The sequence below is a fragment of the Eucyclogobius newberryi genome, unplaced genomic scaffold (assembly GCF_026437365.1).
Source record: "Eucyclogobius newberryi isolate DKJ021-1_F unplaced genomic scaffold, fEucNew1.0.hap1 SCAF_8, whole genome shotgun sequence".
In the NCBI taxonomy this organism is placed as follows: domain Eukaryota; kingdom Metazoa; phylum Chordata; class Actinopteri; order Gobiiformes; family Gobiidae; genus Eucyclogobius; species Eucyclogobius newberryi.
The window spans coordinates 4459698-4477934 of record NW_027316500.1 but is presented as its reverse complement, the minus strand read 5'-3'; the positions used below and the strand labels follow the sequence as shown (position 1 = coordinate 4477934).

General features: G+C 43.3%; 2 pseudogenes; one reads left to right on the top strand and one right to left on the bottom strand.

The window, feature by feature from the left end:
- Nucleotides 1-7927: 7927 nt before the first annotated feature.
- On the bottom strand, nt 7928-11812 carry LOC140351464 (uncharacterized; annotated as a pseudogene).
- Nucleotides 11813-15258: 3446 nt separating this feature from the next.
- LOC140351462 (wee1-like protein kinase 1-A) lies at nt 15259-16911 on the top strand (annotated as a pseudogene).
- The last annotated feature ends 1326 nt before the right edge of the window (nt 16912-18237 follow it).

Here is an 18237-nt window from a genome sequence, read left to right as displayed (position 1 = left end):
AGAGCATAGAGCTGAGCAATATGTTGATAAAAAAAAACGTCCATGTCCAGATCAAAAGTTTCCCCCCTGGTGTCCTCCTGCACCTTTGGAGTGAAATCATGGAGCTCCTGTAATGTAAACAGAAAAGATTAACACAAAGATTAACTGCATTTGACTGGCTCACATCCTACCTCACCAACAGGCATTTCCCTCTCCGGTCACTCATCCACCCTCTCCCCAGTAACGCAGGGGGTCCCCCAGGGCTCAGTCCTCGGCCCCCTCCTCTTCATCTGCTACATCTTCCCCCTTGGTCACATCCTCCGCCAACTCAACCTGGACTTTCACTGCTACGCTGACGACACCCAGATATACCTCACCACCAAATCCACCCAAAACCCTCCCCTCAGCCACATCGAAACCTGCATCTCTACAATAAAATCATGGCTCACTCTCAACTTCCTCAAACTGAACAGCGACAAAACAGAGCTCCTCCTCATTGGCACCAAATCCACTCTCAATAAAACTGGTCCCTTTTCACTCAGCATCGACACCTCGACCATCACCCCCTCTACCCTGGTACGCAATCTCGGTGTCATCATGGACCCCACCCTCTCCTTCACTCCCCATGTCAGCCACATTGTCAAGACCTCATACTTCCACCTCCGCCGCATCGCCAAAATCCGACACTGCCTCACCCTCCCCGCTGCTGAATCCCTCATCCATGCCTTCATCTCCTCCCGCCTCGACTACTGCAACTCCCTCCTCACTGGCATCTCCTCCCATTCCCTCCATAGACTCCAAATGGTCCAAAACTCCGCTGCCCGCCTCCTCACCCACACCCGGTCCCGTGATCACATCACTCCCGTTCTCCGCTCTCTTCACTGGCTCCCCATCAAGCAGCGCATAAACTTTAAAATACTCCTCCTCACCTTCAAAGCTCTTCACCACCTTGCCCCCCCCTACCTGTCTGACCTCCTCATCCCCCACCGCCCCACCCGAGCTCTCCGATCCTCCTCCTCTCTCACCCTGACTGCACCAACATCCCGACTCAAAACTTTTGGCGACAGAGCATTCTCCCGAACAGCACCCCGACTCTGGAACTCCCTCCCCCAACCTGTCCGCCACTCTCCCTCACTCACAACATTCAAATCCCGCCTCAAAACATACCTCTTCACCCAAGCCTATGACCTCCCCTACCCCTAGCCTCCTCTACCCCATTGCCTACTCTTCTACCCCCTGTTACATCCCCATCTTTTTCTCTCTACTTCTTCTGTCTTGTTCATTTTATCTGTATATTAATGTGTATTGTACGGGTCACTGAAAAGCGCTATATAAATAAAAGTTATTATTATTATTAATATCAACTTGAAAATAGGACCAGATTTTATGGCTGTTCACATAAACTACTTCCTGTTACTGATGCAATTAGAGGACTTTTTACAACTAATTATTTTGAAATTTGATGCATTGCTAAAGTAAATACTTTAGTGCTTTCCCCTACTGTGATTAAAGGCGTAATGGACGATTTTCTGGCCCAAATCTAAGTCTTATTTCCTCGTGGCGAGGACTGCCAATTAGTCTTGTCACGTATCAATCATAAAAGGCACCTACTGCTCACCTGCAGCCGCGTGCGGCTCGTCCCCACAAGCAGCACGTTTCCATGTGGCTAAGCGCATGGATCTATCATAATATAGTTCCCTCAATGTACGGGACAAAATTAAGACAGAGAAAGACAGTTCGAGCTCAGAAGAGACAGAAATCTACGGGAGACGAGAGATGCGATGCGATCCGTCCTGCTGATAAACAAGCACACGTGTAGCATGTGTAGGTCCACACGAGGGAAGTGCGCATGTGCACTTCAGTTTTTGAATCATTATCGTTGTCAGAGTGTTTAATGAATTGTTCATAAGGAGGTAATAAACCATTCCTACTGCTGAACAATATGGCAAAAGGATTGATGCTGTGATATTGGGTAAAGAGATAGAAAGTTGATATTCAAAACGTTTAAAATGATGTTTCTTTGAGTATGACATTTCACAGAGACGACCCACTGCTTTACCAACAAGTCTCATTCGATTGTGCCTTTTTTCAAACACAATTTTCCTTCTCAAACCGTTTGCACAATAAAAACAATGAATTGCAAAGACATACCTGCACTCAAAACTTATAATGCAATGAAGTTTTAAGTAATGTTCTTGATAGATGTTTGGGCCATAGCACAAAGAGAAGGAATCATACTACAATGACTCATCCAGTGAATCCATTGGCCAATCAAATTCTTCCATTTTATGGCACAGTTATTAAAATACATAAACACAGGGTCAATCAAAAATCTGTTAAGTCAGCCCCTCCAAACCACCTGTCTTCAGCTGGCTCTTATACCAGGGACAACACTAGCACTACAGCGCCCCTCTGTGGACAAACGGGAAAACAACACTTTGACACCAACTTTACATTTAGCTAAAAAGACAGTATGATATTTTCCAGAGCCCGTAATAGACATTGTAGTACTATAAAGGTCATAAACTAATGCTCCTCTCAACTCGTACCTGGCATTTTCTCTGCCTCTTGCTCTTGCTCTGCAAACCCAATCTGAGCATTTATGCAGTTTGCTTATTATACAAACAAAAACACAGATGATGTGGTTGTGTCAGTCACTGTCACAGACTCGACCTGAAATGTTACTTAGTGCACCTTTGAATAAAAAACACACAATTTGCCCAATATTTAAAATAGACATTCACAGTAACTTTACTTTATTACAGTTACACTTGTATTTGGTAGTATTCAGAATATGGATACATTCCTAAAAAAAGACTACAGAAAACGAAAACCCGCTCCATGTTGACACGCACACCAGAATGTGATCATTATCTGATTTCTGGATATTAAGAGTATTTAAATGACAAGCAAAACTCAAAATCTAATTGGGGTAATTAGATGGATTATGATCAGAAATAAATCGAAATTGTTTTCGTATAATTTTTGTAGGAGCCAAAAGCCCTGATAGAGATGTAGTGTTGGGAGCAGCCACAGGGTGTCGCTGTGGGAGCATCAGCATGGATCTATATGGGTGGGACAGGTTGCTGGCATGGATCTATATGGGTGGGACAGGTATAATGGATCTATATGGGTGGGACAGGTATAATGGATCTATTACATTATCGGTTGCTAGACGGACAAGCACTCAGTTTGATGACCGCTTACGGCGGAACTGTTTATGTAGTGAAAGCGTTCTGGTGATTATGGGTTTTATTATTGATATGAAATGAAGCACTGCTTGGGCTGGTTTTAAGACTCTTTGTAATTAATAAAGGATACAATGAACTTTGGAACAGCCTCGGTGAACTTTCTGGGATCAAACAAAACAGTGAGCTAGCGTGTCAACAACTAACATGCCGTCTGCAACGTAAGCAACTCGAGTTGGAGCTGGCTTATACAATTTTAATACACTTTTTACAAAAGACATCTGATAATATCAGCATTTTTCTTATTGACTTGAAACATGGACACATGATGGACATTCCATTGTATCTGTGCATTTCCATATGCACTTGTCTGTGCACCTGTATGTTGATAGGGCTGTGCATGTAATGATATTAAAGCATATGTGTCCTACACTATGCTATAAGCTGTAAATAAACCAATCAATCTCTCATCAGATTTTGAGTGCATTACAAATGGTCAAATTGAAAAAGGCCCAAAGTAGTTTTAATCCTAAAACACGTTGTTACATAATAATATAATGCAAATCAACACGAAAGTCTTCAGAATCCAGTACAATGAATAACAAACGTGAGTGCTTGGCCCATGTAATGGAATTTCATACAAAATACCAACAGTAGGATAATAATTAAAGTGATCAATACAAAACAAATTAATATCAGATCAGATCTTGTGGATAAAATGTCTTATTCGTATATATTATATATATATATATATATATATATATATATATATATTACACACACACACACATATATATATATAAATATACATACATTTGTTTTTTTTTGTGGGTCCTACATCTCAAGCCCAATTAACTTACATCATGCCCACTTATAGCCCATACCCACTTAGCCCACATACATCCCATACTGCCCAGCCCACACGGGTCCCACCACTATTGCCCATGCCCTTTTGAAATCCACACAGCCCAGATAAAACCCGAAGAGGCCCAGCACATAGCTGGGAAAATGGTTCTGCATGGTTCACACAAACACACCCATAACTGGCCCAAATTTGGCATATAAAGATTTGGGCCACATGAAGCCGCCCACATCTGGCCCACCTCTGGCATGCTCCATATGGCCCATGCATCATTGCCAGACCTCATTGCCAGACCTGGCCCCACTCTGGGTGACATGTTAATTGCCATGCCAGAAGTCAGCCAGTGTTGCCAGCATTTTGCCGGAACTGGCCCAGATCCGTCTGCTGTGGGCAGGCAATCTAACAGTCATCCAGATGTACATCAGTAGTGACCATGTTGTCTTTTATAGACCTGAGCCAAGGAGCTAGTGTGCACTGTCGCCTTGCCCTGCTTTAACTGACCGTTCTTTTACCCTGTTCCAGTCCAAGAATCTGAGTTCTGGATTTTGTGACTGACATGAACTGTTTGTAAAATGAAAGTCCAACAATGAACTGTGCTTAACTTATTCCAACTCTAATGTCCATCTAGAAACTAATTTATTGACAATGTACAAATAAACATGTACTTTTGCTAACTTATGGAATCAAGTCTCTGCCTATCAGCAACGAACCTACATGCCTGATATTTAGCTGGTCCTGGGCCAACTCCCAGGTGGAGTTGTTGCGTTTTATAGACATTGGATGGTTTAGTCTGGTTTAGCCATTATGGATACAAAGGGCTAAGCTAAACGACCCTCAGAATGCCACACTAGTGAATTAGACGCATCGTTGTTTGGGCCGCAGGGTTCAAAGCATGGGGGAAAGTAGCGACTTATAGTCCGAAAAGTACGGTACACGCTAGCTCTGTCGCAAAGTCATTCTATGACCTAATGTTAATTAATGAATCCCTCCCTTTGAAATCCATTGTGACCGTGACTAATGTTGGAAGTAACGAGTTATAGTAATATATTGTATTTTTCTGTGTATTTTTACTGAGTTGAAAATAGGCAATATATTACTCATTACAATCTCAGTTACGGGTGCACGGTGGCAGAGTGGTTCTCAAACTGTGGGGGCCCAAAAGGGAGAAGTTATGTAAATATATGATGAAAATCATATGAAATATAAATGGTCTGAATCAAACGAAACATGGACCATTTTTTTAAACAGAAAGAAAGAAGTAACTCAAAAGTGTTGCGAGTTGTGTTACTCGTAATGTATTAAAATGTCAGAATGACCCAACACTGGCCATGATCAATGACCCTGTATGTCATGACCAGGCCATTGCATACTTTTCTATTTTTACACTTAGGCTTTATACCCTATTGATTATGATAATGAATGATTTGCCTTTACTATTTATATTGTTCTCCAAACAGACCCCTGTACCTTTGATAAAAACCTGAATGTTCAATGTAGTTGTGACTCATCAATCATAATGAAAGAGGAGTTTGTGTAACAATTGTTTGTCACAAAATAAAGTGAAATATTGGAATAGTGGAGGCTCGCCCCAACTCATCACCTCCAGCATGTCTGCTGTCTCAAAGTCATGGCTGAGGCCAAACTGAAAACAACCATCACATGTACAATATACTTGCCTCTATCCTGTCTCCATCCTGCCCTCTTGTGGACAAACTGAATATAGGTCACCTAGTGCCCCAAATAGATATTTTGTGACTTAATTATTATATAATTCTACAAACCCTGGTGAGACACAGCAGACAGAAAACAATGAAGACCAATACAGTGAACCATGTGGTACTGTGGGTTTAGAAGCCCTCAATGGTCTAACTAATACAGAAACAATTCATCTCATCTTTCAAACTGATGACCCAGATGTTTTTTTTGGATATTCAACATCCCAAGCATTTGATCTTGATGACACGGTGCCAGTTTTGCACTCTCAGACCACTGATGATTTCAACATCCTCACCCATTCAAACTGGACACTTTCAAGCAATCGCAGCACAGCTTGATGACAGTGAGTGTTTCCAGTGTTTCCTTTAGAATTTAGTTCGACCTCGGGCAGTGTGCTGGACTAGAAGACCATAGTTACTCCATTCCTACAAATATAGCTGGTGTGTAAAACTCACAATGAATGGAAATATAAACAGTTAGTGTTAAAAAAGAATGCAGTTTTCATATTGTTCTTTCAGAATACTAGATAAGGTTTTATATGCCATAAAAAAGTTTGGCTTCTTAATCAGTGATGTTGCATTATTTATGCATTTGTTTTATGATTTTATTTTATTAGTTAACTTTAAACAAGAATGATTTTGTTTTATTTGAATGATGACGGAAAACTAAAAGGTTACTTTTACTATCCTATACCAATACTGTAGATTAAAAAAGAAAAATGAATACAATCAGCTTACAGAAGGTCATTGTATTCATTTTTAAATGATCTTGTAATTGTGAGAAAAGTATCTATGATAAGATATGATATTAAAAAAAATAATCATTTGAGGGCGTTACCAGATTTACTGCAATATTACCATCTTACTGGTCTAAAGCACATGGACAGCTTCAGCATAGGTTAGATTAAAAGATAGCAAGTCTAGCATGTCAAGGCTTTCCTTAAAAATGGACATTAGAACATAACGTGAAAAGAAAGTTATGTGCATAAAATACAGTGTTTAGTTAAGAAGCGTGTAGCTGTTACTTGGCTTAGCACAGGGTTCATCATTGACTCATTCTGTGCATGGTTGGCAAGGCAATTATGTGCCATCCTGTTGTAGCCTTTTTGCGTTTGTGGGTGGCCAAAAAAAAGAAAAGAATGTAATAATTACGAGAAACGTCACTTATTTGTGGATGCTGGAGCAGCAGCATCACAGAGAGGGAGAGGAAGAGGCTGGACAAAGTCATCAAGAAGTCCAGCTCCGTCCTGGGCTGCGCTCTGGACTCGGTGCAGGAGGTGGGGGACAGAAGGGTCCTGGCTAGATTCACATCTATGCTGGACCATGAGTGTCACCCCCTGCAGGACACTCTCTCCGCTCTGGAGAGCAGCTTCAGTGAGAGACTGATCCACCCTCGATGTGTGAAGGAAAGGTTCCGTAGGTCTTTCCTTCCTGCTGCTGTCAGACTTTATAACAAACACTGTTAGTACTGAACACTCGCAATACTGACCTAACCATGTGCAATTCTGTCATATGTGCAATTACTGTTGTGATTCATGTGCAATTACTGTGAAATTCATGTGCAATCTATGTGCTGTCGTGACACATATTCATATGCAATTACTGTCGTGATCACATGCAATGGTATTTATTTGTATTATTTTTCCCCTCCATCCAATGGAGGGGAAAAATTTTCCCCTCCATCCAATTGTATTATTTTTCCCCTCCTCCAATGGGAGGTTTTGTTTATAGGAGATCTTCTACTGAGAGTGTTTTTCAAACTTCCTATAAGTGATCTGTTCTTTTCCTCTGTATCTACCTCTGTATCTACCTGCGTTGCATCAATGAAATTTCCCCATGTGGGACAATAAATGAATATCTTAATCTTATCATTACGAGATACTAACAGATGTTGAATACAATGAGCTTCCACAATGAATAGAGCGTCAGGTAGACATTCATAGAAGACATCACACTTTATTGCTTAGAAAATATTAAAAATGATTGCACACATTTCGTAAATCAATTATTTTAGTATTAAGATATGTATATCATGACAAGCAGTAGCACTCACAAAACAGCAAAAGTTTACTTATTTGATGGCACTTCAAACGATTCTCAATTGTGTTCTTTTCTTTTAATAAAATTCTATTTAAAATGTGTATTTACAAGCACAACTATCAAAATGTAGTACAATTTCTTTGTTAAATCTTCCTGTTGAAGCCCTTGATGGTCATTGGCGTCTGAAACCAGATATAATCATCCCAGTCCAGCTCATCCCTCTTCGCAGGTGCGAAGGTCAGTGGACAGAGCCATGACTTTCCTCTCCACTCGTGTCGGGACTTTAAATTGCAGTTTGGGGTGAAACCAGCCCACCCCACAGTCTCTGTGAGCGAGCGCCAGCACAGTGGTGGGCATCAAACGAACCGGATTGGTGTCGGATAAAAGATCAGCCACGAAGAGCGAGCGGAACAGCTGCCTTAGACAAGACGAAGCGCGTAAGCTTTTGTCTCCAGACGCCAGGACCAAAGCCTCCATGTTGATCTCGTACAGCTCTTTTGGGAGGAACGTGGTTCCGCCCATCAACAGCAGCACCCGAGGGACTCTGCTCAGACAAAACAGCTCTTCCAGCTGCTGCAGCACCTCCTCCAGCTCCTGCAGAGTCTGCTCAGACTTCCTCCAGTCCAGGTCCGCCGCCTGCACAGGTTTCCTACTCACTGTGTCCTTGTCCTGAAGAAGTACAACACAGAGGCATTAGATTGTGACATCTCTCATAATAAGTGATGCATGCGCTCCTCATTTGTGTTCACCTGCATCGACGCCTGTCGTTTCTTTTGAGCGTGCACGAGTTGGTCATAGGTCATTGGGAGCTGTTGCCTTTGATAGAGCACACATTTGAGTATCTCGCTGACGAATTGGCAGCACCCATCCTGCGTGACCGTCCCAGGAAACACCACATTCACACAGCCCTCCTCCTGGGCCCCTCTCAGGATCTCTTCGTCCAACTCCTCAGGGCCCACGTAGGAGTCAACTTCATCTTTCTTCTGATCAAGTTCCTCCTTGTCGTTATCTGTTCAGAAAAAAACTGTGCTTTTAGTTAAACTGCCCCTGTCTAAACTGTTATGAAGATAACCGTATTTGAGTTTTTACACTTGCTTTCTGTACACACGTTTAGAAACTAAATTTGCAATGATTATGCAATGATTTTATTTAATATACTTTTAATCTATTAGTAATGGGAAATATGAATTTAAGACAACATTATGACCTTTGGGATCTCCTCATAATAAGAAAACAAAGACAGCCACTTCAAATCCAATTAAAATCCCAGTTAATAAAAGTTAGTGTGCAATTATGAAAAAGGAGAAACGTCACATATATAATGTGGTCTTGTGCTTGAACAGTTGGTTACTCACCCAAAGAGAGGCTCACGTTTGGCTTGGTGTCGTTTTCCTTGTTTTCTGTACAATTATCGTGCAGCTTTGTAGCATTAGCAGGACAATTGAGACGTGTTTCAGATCCGTCCTCTGCAAATCCATCATCGTGTTTTCGTTTAGCACAAGATTTCGTGGACTTTTCCGATATTTCCCCGTTGATTTCCGCGGAGAGCTTGTCTGAAGTCGTCTCATTGTCCGATAAGATTTGTAAATGAGCGGTGACTTTTGGAGATAAAGACGGACTTTTGTTGGTGTCGTATTCCAGCAGTGACGAGCAGCCCTGCATGTAGTGCGGCTGCACAGCCTGCTGCTGCTGCACGGCCTGCTGCTGCTGCACGACCTGCTGCTGCTGCACGGCCTGCGGCTGCTGCACGGCCTGCGGCTGCTGCACGGCCTGCTGCTGCTGCACGGCCTGCTGCTGCTGCACGGCCTGCTGCTGCTGCACGGCCTGCTGCTGCTGCACGGCCTGCTGCTGCTGCACGGCCTGCTGCTGCTGCACGGCCTGCTGCTGCTGCTGCTCAGGCAGATATCTGTAGATGTCTTTGATGTGATGGGAACACAGCTGAGGAAGGTCGTCGTCCTGTTTGACCACATCCTCCACTGTGAGCAGCGCCTCAGAGAAGGCCTGGCACAGCTCCCTCTCCTCCTTCATGGACACATCCAGCTGCTGCAGGCCCTCGGGGGCCACAGTGGTCTCAGTGGCCGCTGGGACCACAGGGACCTCCGGAACCTGAGGCTGGACCTCAGGTCGCTTCATCTTCAGGGCAGCAGCAGATTTGGATTTAGTGGCTCCTCTCTGCACAGACAAGAGTATGATGCTGTGATCACACAAAAAGCCTAATGTACAACAACAAGGGCTGAGAAAAGGTCCAGCTAAAGCTCAGAGCGTCATGTCGTTCACCTTAGGACCAGGACTGACTTTTGTGTTGACGGCTGCGGTGTTGAAGTTGGTGACTTCACCCAGCGCTGCTCTCCTGGGCGCCGCGGCAGCAGCTTTGCCCAAACGCACAGGGTTTTCTGTGGCTCCAGGCTGAGAAACAAACACTTTTATTCACAAATGAGACGTTTGGCCACATTTACATTGGTCCAAAAAAGATGCAATTACAACTCAGCAGTTAACTCATGGAATAATCGTTACCTGGTCAAACGTGCCATAAACAGAGAGAAGGTTTTATTATTCAGACGGAGCAGGAATCACACAGACAGGGGAAGTGTGTGCAGTTGTCTGTATTCTCCACCAGGACGTCCTTAAATTACTTTATTTGGGTACAATTTCATACAAATCTCCCACAGGCCGTTTTGCGTTCTAACTCATCGATGGGAGAATGACTAAAGCGATGACCAAAATAAGTCTCAGCCCTGATTTCCACTTCAAAAATGTAATGATAATTGTTAAAGTATTTATCTTAAACCAAGAATAGCATAAACGTTAAGCTGAAGGGGCCTAACTATTGAGCTCTTGGGCTGTAAATACAGAAAAGGGCCAAAACCACTTATTTTCAGCCCACTTCATAATACATTTTAATGGGCCGTTTAATACATTTTTATTACGACCCACTAAATCTCATTTGAGTGATATTGTCTTCAAGTTTGAAAAATCTGTCTTTTCCAGCAGCAGATTTCCTCCTGATGTTGATCAAGACTTTCCTCTGCAGAGTTTGTTTTAACTTTAATAAAGTGACACCAGAAGCAGAAGTTAAAAACAAAGCTTCACAAAGAGTTCTGACACGAGTTTGTGCTCTGAATGTTCAGGAGCAGCTTCAGTTTGAGGACTCAGTCCTGAGTTTAACGGGATGAGCTAACATTAGCATCACACACTAACATTAGCATCACACACTAACATTAGCATCACACACTAACATTGCATCACACACTAACATTAGCATCACACACTAACATTAGCATCACACACTAACATTAGCATCACGCATCACACACTAACATTAGCATCACACACTAACATTGCATCACACATCACACACTAACATTAGCATCACACACTAACATTAGCATCACACACTAACATTAGCATCACACACTAACATTAGCATCACACACTAACATTGCATCACACACTAACATTAGCATCACACACTAACATTAGCATCACACACTAACATTAGCATCACACACTAACATTAGCATCACACATCACACACTAACATTAGCATCACACACTAACATTAGCATCACACACTAACATTAGCATCACACACTAACATTAGCATCACACACTAACATTAGCATCACACATCACACACTAACATTAGCATCACACATCACACACTAACATTAGCATCACACACTAACATTAGCATCACACACTAACATTAGCATCACACACTAACATTAGCATCACACATCACACACTAACATTAGCATCACACACTAACATTAGCATCACACACTAACATTAGCATCACACACTAACATTAGCATCACACACTAACATTAGCATCACACATCACACACTAACATTAGCATCACACACTAACATTAGCATCACACACTAACATTAGCATCACACATCACACACTAACATTAGCATCACACACTAACATTAGCATCACACACGGGGCATTACAGGAAAAACACATTTATATGGAAGAAATAAATCCTTTTCTACTCACCAGAGCGCGCATCTCGAGAGACGTCATGAGACAAAATCCCAGAATGAAGCTTTAAAACGAGCGTTCAGAGTAAGATTTGTGAGAGTAAACAAACGCAAATCCAGCTGCTTTATGACGACGTTATTTATTTATCCTTTTTTGAGCGAGCACGTGTTACAATCAGAGCGATCTCATTGGACAGAGAGACGCGCAGGTGCTGGGGGCGGGGCGGAAATGGAGTCGGAAGTGACGAGGGTGAAATTCAAAAATGTTTCCGTGAGGAGGACATTAAAAGCACTGATCATCTTTATTCTATTGTGCTGCGGTCCATTTTCTCTTGCTGGAAATACAGGATTGGATAAATTCCATATTTCCAATCTCAATCTCATTAACTAGGGATGACATAATATTTGGTATGTTAAATAAATATAAAAAAGCTCTGTGTAAATCTAATTTTATGTCTTGCAAAACATTTTATCCATAAATATAAGGTCCAAAAGTGTGCGCCCAACTTTGCTTTCTTTAAAAATAAGATAAAATGATATATAAAATCCTTGACGTGTATGAATGGACCTAAAGCCCAAACAATGTTCTCCCATGTGTGAAATCCCCTTGTTCTATTTGCACTTTTCTATCGATGCACTTTATGAATATAATGTATCCATTTTCTTTTCATGTTTGATTTGCTCAACCAAACAATTCTAAGATTATAGACATGCAGCCATGTTTGTTTTTTGTATTTGCACTGTTGTTTGCGATGTTTAAATATGTTTAATTAATTAAAAAAGGATCAGAGAAAGGCAAAAAGAAATTGATTTTGAGTGAAGCAAGTGGAGAAGGAGAATTTACATGTTGCACAAATAAAATATTACAGAAGCATTGCAACGCTAATTATTGTATTACTTCATATGTTTTCTATTCTGTTTAGCTCATCGCACAATTCTTTTGGACAGAGTTGACATTTTAAAAACAGTAATGACTCCCATGCATATCCTCTGCAGCTCTAACCACTGAGCCACACCGCTGCACAAAATCAGAACAATGTCACACTTTTCTTTCAAAACGCTTGAAATATTTATTCGTCAACTCAAATACCACATTTTATAAAAGGAACGAAATCTGCTGATAATCCACAACACATTCCACTTTTAAAGGTCCTCGTCACCTTTGACCTCTGCAAAGATTCTTTAAAGGGTGTCCACTTCCTCTTCCTGTTGTGACATCATTATATTACACAGTCTCTGGATTGTTTTACATGAATTCATATTGTATTTGTGATCAGCGGAGTTTGATTGAAAATATGTGTGAAACTACGGAAGCCCTAAAGGGTCAAGGTAATTCAGATAATACATTCTTAGGGCAAATATATTCATTTTCATATAGAGCATAATTCCACTTAATCTGTTTTAAATTATATAATAAACTTTACATTTGGATTTAAACACTGTAATTTCCCATGTCCACCACTAGAGGTCAGAAAACGATTATGAATTTTGCAGAAAAAGTCCTAATGTGTGTTGAATTTCATACATATTTCTTTCCTTAACAGCAGCGCTATGTAAAAGTATAACTACCTGCACTTTTGTCCACACAGGGCTTCCATAGATACTCACAAACATGACAACAGACAAAACTAAACTCTTTGACATTTGACACCTACAATATAAACCTCTTTATGATACTCAGTTGTGAATAAAGTCCATAACAGGCTCGATGTGATTGCTCCATTCAAGTTAATACAATGCATTTCTTTATATTAGCAAATCTTCAGGAGCCACACATTCTTAAACGTGTCCTCATACATTTTTACAGAGAAACAAAATACATGAAATCGTTTTATTTTTGTTTTGTACATACTTGATTTAATGATTGAACAAAAGAGCTGGTGTATAAAATTCACAAAAACAATTACTGTTAAAAAATAATGCAGTTTTCATATCGTTCTTTCAAAATACTAGATAAGGTTTTATTTGCCATAAAATGTTTGGTTTAGAATTTTGATTCACCTCTTCTTAATCATCAAGTAAGTAAACTGGTGCTGTTTGTGCTTGTCATGCTGTACATATTTTAATAACTAAAATAATGTATTTACAAAAGGTGCAATCATTTAAATCATTTAAATTTAAATTAAATCAATGAAATGTCCCCATGTGTGGACAATAAAGGATTATCTTATCTTATTTTTAATATTTTGTAAGAAATAAAGTGTGAGGTCTTCTATCCATGTGCTTTAGTCCTTCAGATGTAATAGTGCAAGCACAATTAAAATGTAGAACAATTTCTTTGTTAAATCTTCCTGTTGAAGCCCTTGATGGTCATTGGCGCCTGAAACCAGATATAATCATCCCAGTCCAGGTCCGCCGCCTGCACAGGTTTCCTACTCACTGTGTCCTTGTCCTGAAGAAGTACAACACAGAGGCATTAGATTGTGACATCTCTCATAATAAGTGATGCATGCGCTCCTCATTTGTGTTCACCTGCATCGACGCCTGTCATTTCTTTTGAGCGTGCACGAGTTGGTCAGAGGTCATTGGGAGCTGCTGCCTCTCAATGCACTTGCACTTATAGAAGAAGAGGAGGAAACCTTTGTAGATTTCAGTGCTTCTCCATTCACGGCAAACAGGGTGCACAGTGGCAAAGGCGGTTAGCGCTCTTGCCTCCCAAGAAGGAGATCATGGGTTCGATTCCCGGACCAGACCTTCATCACATGGTCTCTCTGGGTGGAGTCTGCATGTTCTCCCCGTGTTACCGTGGGTTCTCTCCTGGTTCTCCGGCTCCTCCCACCGTCCAAAGACATGCATGTGTTAGGTAAAAATCGGTGACTCTAAATTGGCCCTAGTGAGTGAATGAATGTGAGAGTGAACTGTCTGTAATGGCTATGTCTCTGTGTTGGCCCCGGCACGAGTTGGCCACCGCGTACCACCACAACATAGCATGCATTTAAACTGAATGAGTAATTAGTTTTATAAGACATTTTAAGTACCTTAAGTACAGTGTTTTCATACAGTACATGATTACAGTACATACAGTACATACAGTAAATAATAATCAATTATATCTTAGAAAAATAAAAATAATAAAATATAATAAAAAATGTGGGGGGTATCCAGATTAATAACCAAAAAATGCCTCTTTTCCCAAAAATGTCTCTTTTCCCACAACACCAGAAGTAGAGGTTAAAAACAGCTTCACAAGGACTTCAGATTAGTTATCAGTTATCCTGCAGCTAACAAGCGTCACACATGGGGCATTACAGGAAAAACATGTGCAGGTAGACCACCTGACTCTAGCTGCTTTGTGACGTGTTATTCCCGATGTTATATGAGCCAGCTGTGAGGAGAACGTTGAGAGTCAGCGCGTTTACCAGAGTTTTTCTCAGAGTTTTCTCGTCCTGACACGGAGCTCACTTTACCGGACCATCACACTTTACCGGACCGGTTCACACCGCTTTTGTTTCTGTTCCCACGTTGAGGACTTGTTGTCAAAAACATGTCGCGCTTCGGCCGCACGCGTCAAGCCTCCGCGTCGCCCAAACCTCTGCGGCAGAAGCTGCACTTCATGTCCAGCGACGACGGCGAGGACAAGCCCATCCACGATGTGAACAACAACACCGGCGGAGAGTCCGGCTTCACGGAGATGGACTACCCGGTGGTGGTGTGCATGAGGGCGGCGCCCTCACGCTTGATCGCTCCGCGGACACTTGAGAAGAGGAGGACGAGGAGGGCCTGGGCTTCGGGTCTCCGCCGCACCTGCGCTTCTCCAGCACGAGGAAGGCCTCGTCCCGGCTCTTTGGAGACTCTCTGGAGGACGAGATCCCGGACTGTCCCGACAAGCCGCACAAGACCTTCAGGAAGCCGCGGCTGTCCCACACGCTGCACACGCCAAAGAGTTTACTGTCCAGAGCTAGGACGTCCTGCACAGGGTCGGACAGCACGCGACGGCAGCAAACGCCCCTCGTGAACTTTAACCTCTTCACCCCCGACTCACTGCACATCCAATCAGCCACGCAGCAGAGGACCAACAGGAAGAGGGCCAACGGGAAGAGGGCGCACTGGGACTGGAACGAGTCTTGTGGTGAAGACATGGATCCCAGCGACGGAGAAGGAGACGAGGAGATTCTCCCGCCCTCAAAGCGCATCTCGATGATGGACAGTAACATGGCGTCTTGTTACACCCGTGAGTTCTTGGAGCTGGAGAATATCGGTTGTGGAGAGTATGGAGCAGTGTTCAAATGTGTGAAACGTTTCGACGGATGTATTTACGCCAACAAGAGGTCAAAGAAGCCGCTCGCCGGGTCTGTGGACGAACAGAACGCCCTTCGCGAGGTGTACGCACACGCCGTCCTGGGACAGCTCCCCCATGTGCTCAGATATTACTCTACTTGGGCCGAGGACGAGCACATTCTGATCCAGAACGAGTACTGTAACGAAGGGACGCTGGCCGACGCAGATCTGCTGCTGCAAGTGACGCGAGGCCGGCACCATATCCACGCCACGGGCCTCGTGCACATGGACCTCAAACCCAGCAACATTTTGATTTCTCGTAAATCTGCTTCGAGTTGTGAAGACTTGGACTAAGAGGACGAACTCTCCACCAACGTCGTTAACAAGATCGGTGACTTGGGTCACGTGACGCGCATGAACAACCCTCAGGTGGAAGAAGGCGACAGCAGGTACTTGGCCAACGAGGTCCTGCAGGAGGACTACAGTGACCTGACGAAGGCGGACATCTTCGCTCTGGCTCTGACGGTCGTGAGTAAAGCGGGAGCAGAGCCGTTGCCCACAAACGGAGACAAATGGCACGAGATCAGACGGGGAAAAGTGTCAAACATGCCCCAGGTTCTGTCGCCGGAGTTTACGGCGTTACTCAAGTTGATGGTTCATCCTGACCCGTCGCGCCGACCTTCGACCTCAGAGCTCCTGAGAAACCCCGTTCTTCTGACCGCTGCTGGGATGGACGCTGACCAACTGAGAGTGGAGCTCAACGCTGAGAAGGTCAGCTCTGCTGCAAAAAGAGCTGAAGAAGGCTCAAATGGCTCGAGCTGCTGCTGAGGAGAAGATTCTGACCACAGACCGAGTCCTGACCTGCTCCACGCTCCAGACTGGACCCAGGACTGGTGTCCGAGTTTATCTCACCGGTTAGATTAACTCGCCGGATGCGGGAGAAGGGGCGGGGCTTCGGCTTCTATTCACTCCGTGGCTCCGATCAGGAAATGCGCGAACACGGGATTGTTTGGTTTTGTAGTTTCCACAAATGTTTCATATCACTGCTCTTCACACGTGCTCTTCACACGTGCTCTTCACACGTGCTCTTCTTCACACGTGCTCTTCACACGTGCTCTTCACACGTGCTCTTCTTCACACGTGCTCTTCACACGTGCTCTTCACACGTGCTCTTCTTCACACGTGCTCTTCACACGTGCTCTTCACACGTGCTCTTCACACGTGCTCTTCTTCACATGTGCTCTTCTTCACACGTGTTCTTCACATGTGCTCTTCTTCACACGTGCTCTTCTTCACACGTGCTCTTCACACGTGCTCTTCACACGTGCTCTTCACACGTGCTCTTCACACGTGCTCTTCACACGTGCTCTTCACATGTGCTCTTCACATGTGCTCTTCACACGTGCTCTTCTTCACACGTGCTCTTCTTCACACGTGCTCTTCTTCACACGTGCTCTTCACACGTGCTCTTCACACGTGCTCTTCACACGTGCTCTTCACACGTGCTCTTCACACGTGCTCTTCACACGTGCTCTTCACACGTGCTCTTCTTCACACGTGCTCTTCTTCACACGTGCTCTTCACACGTGCTCTTCACACGTGCTCTTCACACGTGCTCTTCACACGTGCTCTCACAGGCAACACAACACGGCTCTGTGACGAGTCCTTGCTGGTTTGGTCACGGTGACAAACCCCACGTTTTGCTCGCTGGTCTGAACAGCTGCAAGTTCCCCGAGTTGATCTGGCGCTGTACTCACAGAACGTTTGTGAAAGAGGTTTGCTCATAAAACGATGATATGATGATATCCCATAAGCAAAGCGGGACATGTGTTTTTGGTTCCAAAGGTCTAAACAAACACCACTGCGCCTTCTCTGGTCTCATGTGTCGGTGAGATGATCTGGCCAGTTGAAGTTGCGGAGTCCTTACGTCCACATGACACACAGCCAGATCAAGTGGAAGGAGAGAGATGTGGTGGGCGTGGCTCAGACTGTGACGATGTCTTGGCAATCTATATTTTCAATCATATCCATTATTCGTGTGAAGCATTGCATCACATTGTATTCATAAAGAATAACACAGCGTGAACATAACATTTATGGATGTTAAAGATGGAGTGTCTTCTGTCTACATTGATGATTTATACTGAATGTTACTATTGTGTTTGCAGGAGGATTTGTCACTGATGACTTATGAACTGTCAAGCTGTATTTTAGGAGGTATTGCTCAAGATGGAGTTTGAACTGT